Source organism: Cynara cardunculus, assembly GCF_001531365.2.
Source record: "Cynara cardunculus var. scolymus isolate 2C chromosome LG 12, CcrdV1, whole genome shotgun sequence".
NCBI lineage: Eukaryota > Viridiplantae > Streptophyta > Magnoliopsida > Asterales > Asteraceae > Cynara > Cynara cardunculus.
Genome location: NC_037539.1, coordinates 24,548,683 through 24,556,748, shown reverse-complemented (window position 1 = coordinate 24,556,748; position 8,066 = coordinate 24,548,683).

The following is an 8,066-nucleotide window of genomic DNA, read 5'->3' as shown; positions in this document are numbered from 1 at the left end:
CCAGAAGATCGGACTAAAAGAGATCTCACTTTCAACGATTGAACTCCACTTTCGTCGGAAAAAATTCTCAAGCTAGTGCTATTGCCTTCGTGCACCTTGTTTGATTTCCCCTCCCCCTTTTGGTATTTTGAAGTTGAACACAAATTAGCATGGCACCAGGGCGACTTGCTTACCTACATGATAACTTTCATATCCCCCCCCCCCTTTTTCACAGAAAATGGAGAGATGAATTTTTTATGAACAAGAAGAAATTATGAAAGAGTTGGTGAGTGAGAAGAAGAAGAAGGTAACTAAGTCCTTGGCTCATTGGTATGGTAAGCAAGGTAAGGGCAAAGCTGAAATGAAGAATTCCATGTCCCTAAAGACTGAATTGTTAGAAGAATATGAAAGTGAATCTACTGAGGGTTCATCTATAGAATTTGATGATGACATCCAGGAATTCTCAAAGAAGTTGGCTTTTCTTACTAAGAAATTTCAAAAAAAGTTTGGAAAGAAGAAGTTACAAAATTTTGACAAGAGCAAAGGCAATAAAGTCAAGTTTGATAAAACAGCCAAAGTGAGAGATCAGAAAGAGAATAAAGTTGAAGACAATAGTTGCTTCAACTGTGGCAAAACTGGTCACTTCATCAAGGATTGTCGATTCAAAAAATTCAAGGATTCGAATTATTAACTGGAGAAAGCTCATCTTGCTAAAATTCTTGAAGATGGCAAGGCCTTAGTTGCTGATGAAGAAAGCTGGCTGATTGATTTATTCGATGACGAAGCCGCACAATTTCACGCAAGTTAATATGTGCTTAATGGCTAAGACTGGAGAAGGAGTATCGTTATCCGAGAATGAATCTGAGGTACCTAATTCTTCCAATTCTGAATTTATTAATGAGATTGAATCCATGAACGCTAAATTCATGTCTTTAAAAGAAAAGTTAAAGGTGAAAGAACTTTAATGTTAAAATTTAGAACTGAAAGTTTTGGTTTTAAAGGTTTATGTGAAGATCTGAGAGGAGAAAAGGAAAAACTTAGATTTGAAAAGGCTAAATTAGAAAAGAATATTCTAACACTGAAAAAGAAATTGAGTGAAGTAGAATGTTAGAAGGTGAGAAGGTTGAGATTCAGATGAAATTTAATTTAATTTTTTAAGAAAGAGGTCAATTGTATGATAAAGTCAAATAGTTGCAAGAGATTATTTCTAAAGAGGACAATCTGAGCGGACACTGAAAATTTTGACAAATAAAACCAAAGACACAAGGTTTTATAATCCAAAAATGGGTTTAGGTATTAATGAACCTGATGTTTTGAAAAAACACACCAAGTTCTTTATATGATTTCAATGAAAGAGGATCTTCAAAGTTTACAATTCCAACTGTTCGTGAAAATTTTGTCAAGTCGGAATCTGAGTCACCTAATTCTTCCAAAACTGATAAGGACAAATCAGATGAAGATGTTTCCGAAATACCAAGTATTCAAAAAGTGCGACTGAAATACGATGATTAAAACTCAAGTTACAAAACAAGAAAACTTCAGTTTTTACATTTTGAAATTGAGTCATTTTATCCCACTGAAAATTCAAATATTAAAACTTCATCTAACTTTGAGTCACAAAAAGAAGAAAATTTGAAGTCTGACGATTTTCTGCATTTATAAACAAAAAGTCTTCAAACGTTTTTTAAAATATGAAGAATGAGTCAAACTCTTAATCTGAAACTGAGATGATTTATGATTTTGATGCGAATGAAGAGGACACTGAGCAACAGGATTGCGTCATTCATTCAAATCCTGAATTTGGTTCAAATGCTAAAATTTATATATTAAAGAAACAAATTTCTGAGCTTGAAGCTGAGTTAAAATCTGTAAAGAGATCTATGGAAAAAGCCCAAAATGAATTTTTACTTAAAGTAAATTAGCTTAATAAAGAAATTTCTGACCTAACCATGCGTTTGGTTTGCAAAGACAAAATGCATGAGTCAAAATTATAAACGATTCATGATGTCGAAAAAGATATAAATTCCAGTTTTGATGAACGAACCAAGCTAATGAGTCAAATCATGATGCTTGATGAGGACATCAAAAAGCCTTCGAGTTCAGATTTGAAAATTTCAGTGATTTGTCCTCAGATTGATTCTCAAACCAAATCCACAGTTATTAACCAAATCAATTTTACTGAAAGTACATTCGAGGTCGGAGAGTATTCTGACATTAAATCTAAAAATGATTTCAAGACTTCTCCCAAATCTGATAAATCTGGATCATCAACTGCCAAATCGTCTATTAACTCAAGTTATTTATATGTGGCAAATATGAGAAACACTGGCAAAGTATGGAGAAAGAAAAATCCTTTGTAGAAGAAAAGTGCTAATATTTCCAAAATTAGTTCTTCTGTAATGAACTTGAATGTAAACTCTGATAGTTGTAAATGTACTCATTCTGTAAAGAACAAATGTAATATGATTTTTGATCTGAAGAAATCAAAACACTTTTCACATTCAGATATATTGACTTTAGCATCTAAACATTTACATTGCAACTATTGTGGTTATAATTCTTTCACCATAAATACGAAGTGCAAAAAGCAGATCAGATCGAAGAATTCTAAATCTTTATCAAATCCTTCACATAAAATCAAAGCTAATCATGGTTCAAGTGCTGAAAAGAAAAATCTTTCAAAGAAAAAATTTCAAAAGAAAGATGAACCATATTTTGTTGACATCAAGTTTGTTTGGAAATGGGTTCCAAAGCAAAAATATGAATGGCACATTTTAAAGCTATATCTACTAACCTTTTAGAAGTTAATCCACAAGGACCCATTATGAAATGGTGTGATAACCGGATCCTGGTTATCACCCGAGGTAACTAATACATGATTATTTGTTAAATAATTATGTGACAACATGATAAATTGTTATATTTGATCATGTTGGTATGTGAATTATATGCATAATATAGATGCATGTATGAGATTATGTGTATATGTGGGTATAATTATATATATATATATATGATGAAATACATGCATAGGTGTGTATATGTATATGATTTTACATGCATGCATGAATTGGGTATTTGAAAAGGATGAATGTGAATGCATGCATGTGAAGAAGGCTGTAGTAGCCGCCTTCTTTATTTGGAAAGTATAAAAGGAGGTTGAAGCCTCCACATTTCTCTGCTTGCCATCTTGAGAAAATTGGGCGATTTAAAAGAGTGAGAGATTGACCGAATTTCTTATTTTGCATTACAAGAAGTTGATTTGCATAAGGTGAGTGATTTAAAGGTTTTACTTTTTTAAAATGCATAATTTTTGTATAAACTTTTATCTGGTTTGAAGTTTAAACCGTAGAAGTGTTGTCCGGATTAGCCCTAAACCGGACAAGGGTTGGGTGATTTAAGCCCTAAACCAGACAAGGGTTGGGCGATTTAAGCCCTAAACCAGACAAGGGTTGGGTGATTTAAGCCTTAAATCGTACAAGTGTTGAGCGATATATTTTTAAACCGGACAAAGAGTAAGCGATTTATATATAAACCGCTCAAGTGTTATGCGATTTAGTTTTAAACCAGACATGTCTTAACTGGTTTAAAAGTTGAGCGATTTATGAACTTTGATTTTATGATTAAGTGTTTCAAACGGAGAAGTATGAATACGACCAAGTGTTGATCGGATTATTTTAAATCGGACAAAAGGGAGCATAGTGTTGTCCGGATTTGTTATCCGGGCAAAAGTGTTGAAATTTTCTTAAGTATTAAATCGGACAGGCCTTGGGGTGATGTGTTGTCCGGATTTGGTAAACCGGCCAAGACTTGACCAGAGATGAAGTCCGGCCAAGCCTATTTTGACCAGATTTGCATTTTGACTTGTTCATGATTTATATAATTGATTTTATATATAAATAGAGGAATCCTGAAAAAGGTGATTTTGAACTGATAATAACTCCATTGACTGCGGTCTATTCTATATGGAATTGTTTTTGTGAAATGTTTTGATGAAGAAATAAGGGTGGCATTTCAAGGAGAGGTGTACCAAGGGATAAGGGTGGCATATCATGAAGAGGTGTACCATGGGATAAGGGTGGCATATCAAGGAGAGGTGTACATTTTGATATAAGGGTGGCAATGGTATGTGTGTGTTATATAATATAACTCTTACTATCATATCCTTTTGATGATTTTCACCCTGCAATGACATAAATAGGGTAACTCACTAGTCCTTTCGGTCTAACCCTCATTTTGTGATTTTGTAAATATGTATTGCAGGAAGTGCTGAATGTAAAGGAAAAGGGAAAATGTGATAATTTTCCTATATGTTTACCTGCATGGAGAATGGATGATGATATGTATAGTTTTGATAGATGAAACTGGATTAGTACAAGATTTATATTTTGAATTTTTGGACCATGTATTTTGTACTGGTAGATTCTTGTACTAAGAGACCAATGTGGTATATAAACATGTATTTCTTATGTATGAAGTATGTGTTACATGCAAAGTGTGGTATGGGGTGTTACAGAAAGTGGTATTAGAGCCTGAGTTTAAGGGATTTAGGTATTCAACAGCGTGATACCTAGACTTAAACTGTTTTATTGCATGTTAAGGGTCCCAGACATAGTTAGCTCCATCGGAAATAAATATGATGAGTTGAAAGAACAATGTGTAAGGTAAATTTTAATTACATTTGCCCAGTGTAATTATGAATTTACAGGTACACATCTAAACTTAAATACTTCAATATATTTGGGAATGTGAATACATGATTATTAACACTAAAATCTGCAGATGTCTAGCCGAACTAGAAGATCTGAAAGAACGGCTCGTCCAGAGTCTGAAGAAAGAGAAGAATCACCTGTTAATCTTCCAACTAGCACGTCTGGAAATAGAGGTCAGAGGAGACCAAGGGGATGAGGCAGAGGAAGAAATCAGTCTCAAGGCAGGGGTCGTACTGAAGTTCACTCTGAGCCTGAAGAATCCCATTCTTGGAATGTTCAGGAAAGATCGATGCCACACCCGGAATATGTAACCAGGGATATGTTGGCAGAAGAAATGGGAAAATTGTATGAAACTTTGACTTCTATCATGGGAGTACCAGCTAGAGTGGATACCGAGAGAAGTTCATCCTTCAATACCGGTTACTCATAACAAGGAGGGAGATATTAAAATGTTTTTGGCATGCAAGCCACCAACATTTTCTGGAGAAAGGGATCCGGTGAAAGCTATGTGTTGGATCAAGGAAATGGAATATGTGTTCAACACCATTAGGTGTCCGGAAACAGATAAAGTTCGATTTGTTGTTTCAGTCCTGAAATCAAATGCTTTGTTCTGGTGGGAAGTTGAATCTTCGGCCAGAACGGATGTATTACAAACATTGTCTTAGATAGAATTTGTAGACCGATTCATGAATCAGTTTTGTCCTAAAACTGCAGTGAGACAAATAGAAGAAGATTTCTTAAAGCTGAAACAGGGAAATGGAACAGTTCGGGAGTATACTGAGAGATTTATTAAATACTCTCGATTAGTCTAACACTATGTTTCATCCGAACCTAGGAAGATAGAGAGGTACATCTAGGGTTTGAAACCCTCAATCAGAGAGTTTGTAATTGCCATGAACCCCAATACCTTTTCACTAATGGTAGATGCATCTGAAGTTAAAGAGAGAAATAAAAATTGGCAGTCAGAACGAAAAGTTGTAGAGAAAAGAAAGTGGGAGGGGCCTTCATCAAATTTTCGAGGGCCGAAAACTGTGAGATATGATAATAGAGCTGAGCAGAAGATAAGTGAGAAAGTCTGCTCACAATGCCGACAAGTTCATCAGGGTGAGTGTAAGATGGACCCAAGGAAGTGCTATAAGTGTGGTGAAGCGGGCCATTTGTCAAGAAGTTGCCCAGCTAATAGAAGATGTTTTAATTGCAACACTCTGGATCATATATCGCCCGAATTATGCATTGTTAAGAACTCCGCAGTTAAAATGGGGAGTAATGCGTCGAGTACTCGGGGAAGACCTACAGTAAACAGAGGAGGGCAAGGAGGGGCTCGGGGATGGTCATTCCAAATGACAAAGAACGAAGCAGTGGCGTCACCAAATATAGTAACATGTACCTTTCTTCTGAATTCAATACATGCTAAGGTGTTATTTGACTCTGGTGCAAACTTTTCGTTTGTATCCCCATTATTTGCTCAAACTACATGTTTGAATTCTATGTTACTTGATGATGAATTAGTAGTCGATACTGCTAATAGTCAAGAAACTGTTACTAGTGTGTTCAATAACTGTATTATTGTTATTGAAGGCTGTGAACTACCGATTCAATTATTCCCTATGCCAATGAAACAATTCGATGTGGTGGTGGGTATGGACTAGTTGGCAAAGTATCAGGCTAGTGTTGTTTGCAATTCAGAAAATGATCAGAATTACTCTGCCAGATCAAGGAACCGTTGTTATTTATGGTGATCATCAGAATCACCATACTAGTATTTTGACTGTAATGAAAGCTCATAAAAGTATTCGGAAGAAGTGTCTGGGATGTTTGGCATATGTAATTAATATGAAGAAAGAGAAAGGAAAAGAAGAATCGATTCCGATTGTTAATAAATATCCAGAAGTCTTTCCAAAGGACTTGTTTGGATTACCGCCAGATCGAGTTATTGAATTCCGAATTGATCTATTACCAGGGGCTGAACCAGTAGCAAAGGCACCTTACCGGTTAGCTCCATCTGAATTGAAAGAATTGGTYGCACAGTTGAAAGATTTGACTAATAAGGGATTCATTAGACCTAGCACTTCACCTTGGGGTGCTCCAGTCTTATTTGTCAAAAAGAAAGATGGGTCTATGCGAATGTGTATAGACTATTGTGAACTGAACAAGTTAACAATCAAAAACAAATATCCTTTGCCAAGGATTGATGATTTGTTCGATCAATTGGTGGGAGCAAGTTATTTCTCCAAGATTGATTTAAGATCAGGGTATCATCAGCTCAAAGTCAGGGAGGAAGACGTTGCTATCACAGCATTCAAAACTAGGTACGGGCATCATGAATTCTTAGTTATGCCATTCGGCTTAACTAATGCGCTCGTAGCCTTTATGGATTTGATGAATAGGGTATGTAAGGAATATCCTGATAAATTCGTTATTGTATTTATCAATGATATTCTTATATACTCTAAGACCAAAGAGGAACACGCAGAACATCTTCGTCTAATTCTGGAGTTACTAAAAAGAGAAAAGTTGTACGCAAAATTATCTAAGTGTGAGTTCCGGTTAAGAGAAGTCCAATTCCTGGGTCACGTCATCTCAGAAGCAGGGGTAAAAGTAGATCCAGCTAAAATAGAAGCAGTTGCAAGATGGGAAGCTCTGAAAACTCCTTCTGAAGTCCGAAGCTTCTTGGGATTGGCTGGCTATTACCGTAAGTTTATTCAGGACTTTTCTAAGATAGTCGTGCCATTGACCAAATTGACTCAGAAGAACATTAAATTTCAGTGGGAGAAAGATCAACAAGAAGCTTTTCAACTATTAAAGGATCATCTTTACAGTGCACCGGTGTTGACTCTACCAACTAGATCCGAAGATTTTGTGGTTTACAGTGATGCTTCAAAATTGGGGTTAGGATGTGTTCTGATGCAGAGAAGAAAAGTGATTTTTTATGCGTCAAGACAGTTGAAAGATCATGAGAAACAGTATCCAACCCATGATATAGAATTAGTGGCAGTGGTGTTTCCTTTGAAAATCTGGAGGCATTATCTTCTGGGAACAAAGTGTCTGATTTATTGTTGATCCCAGATCTCTCAATAACACTAATAATCTAGTTATGAATAACCAAATTATAGTGATTTTACAAAGAAAGTTATGAAGACTCAAAAATAAAATAAGAACTTTCAAGAACAGTTTTGAGCTTCAAAGGTTTTACTTTATAAATAATGAAACGTAAAACAAAGAGTAAAAACCTTTTTGTCTATCACACTTACTCACTTTTTTACAATAGACCTAATCATCTATTTATACTAGTTGGCTAATACTAAGATAACTATATATTGCTACTTTTTAGCAAATAGTCTAGCTAATAGATAAAGTTTATCTTTTACATGGATA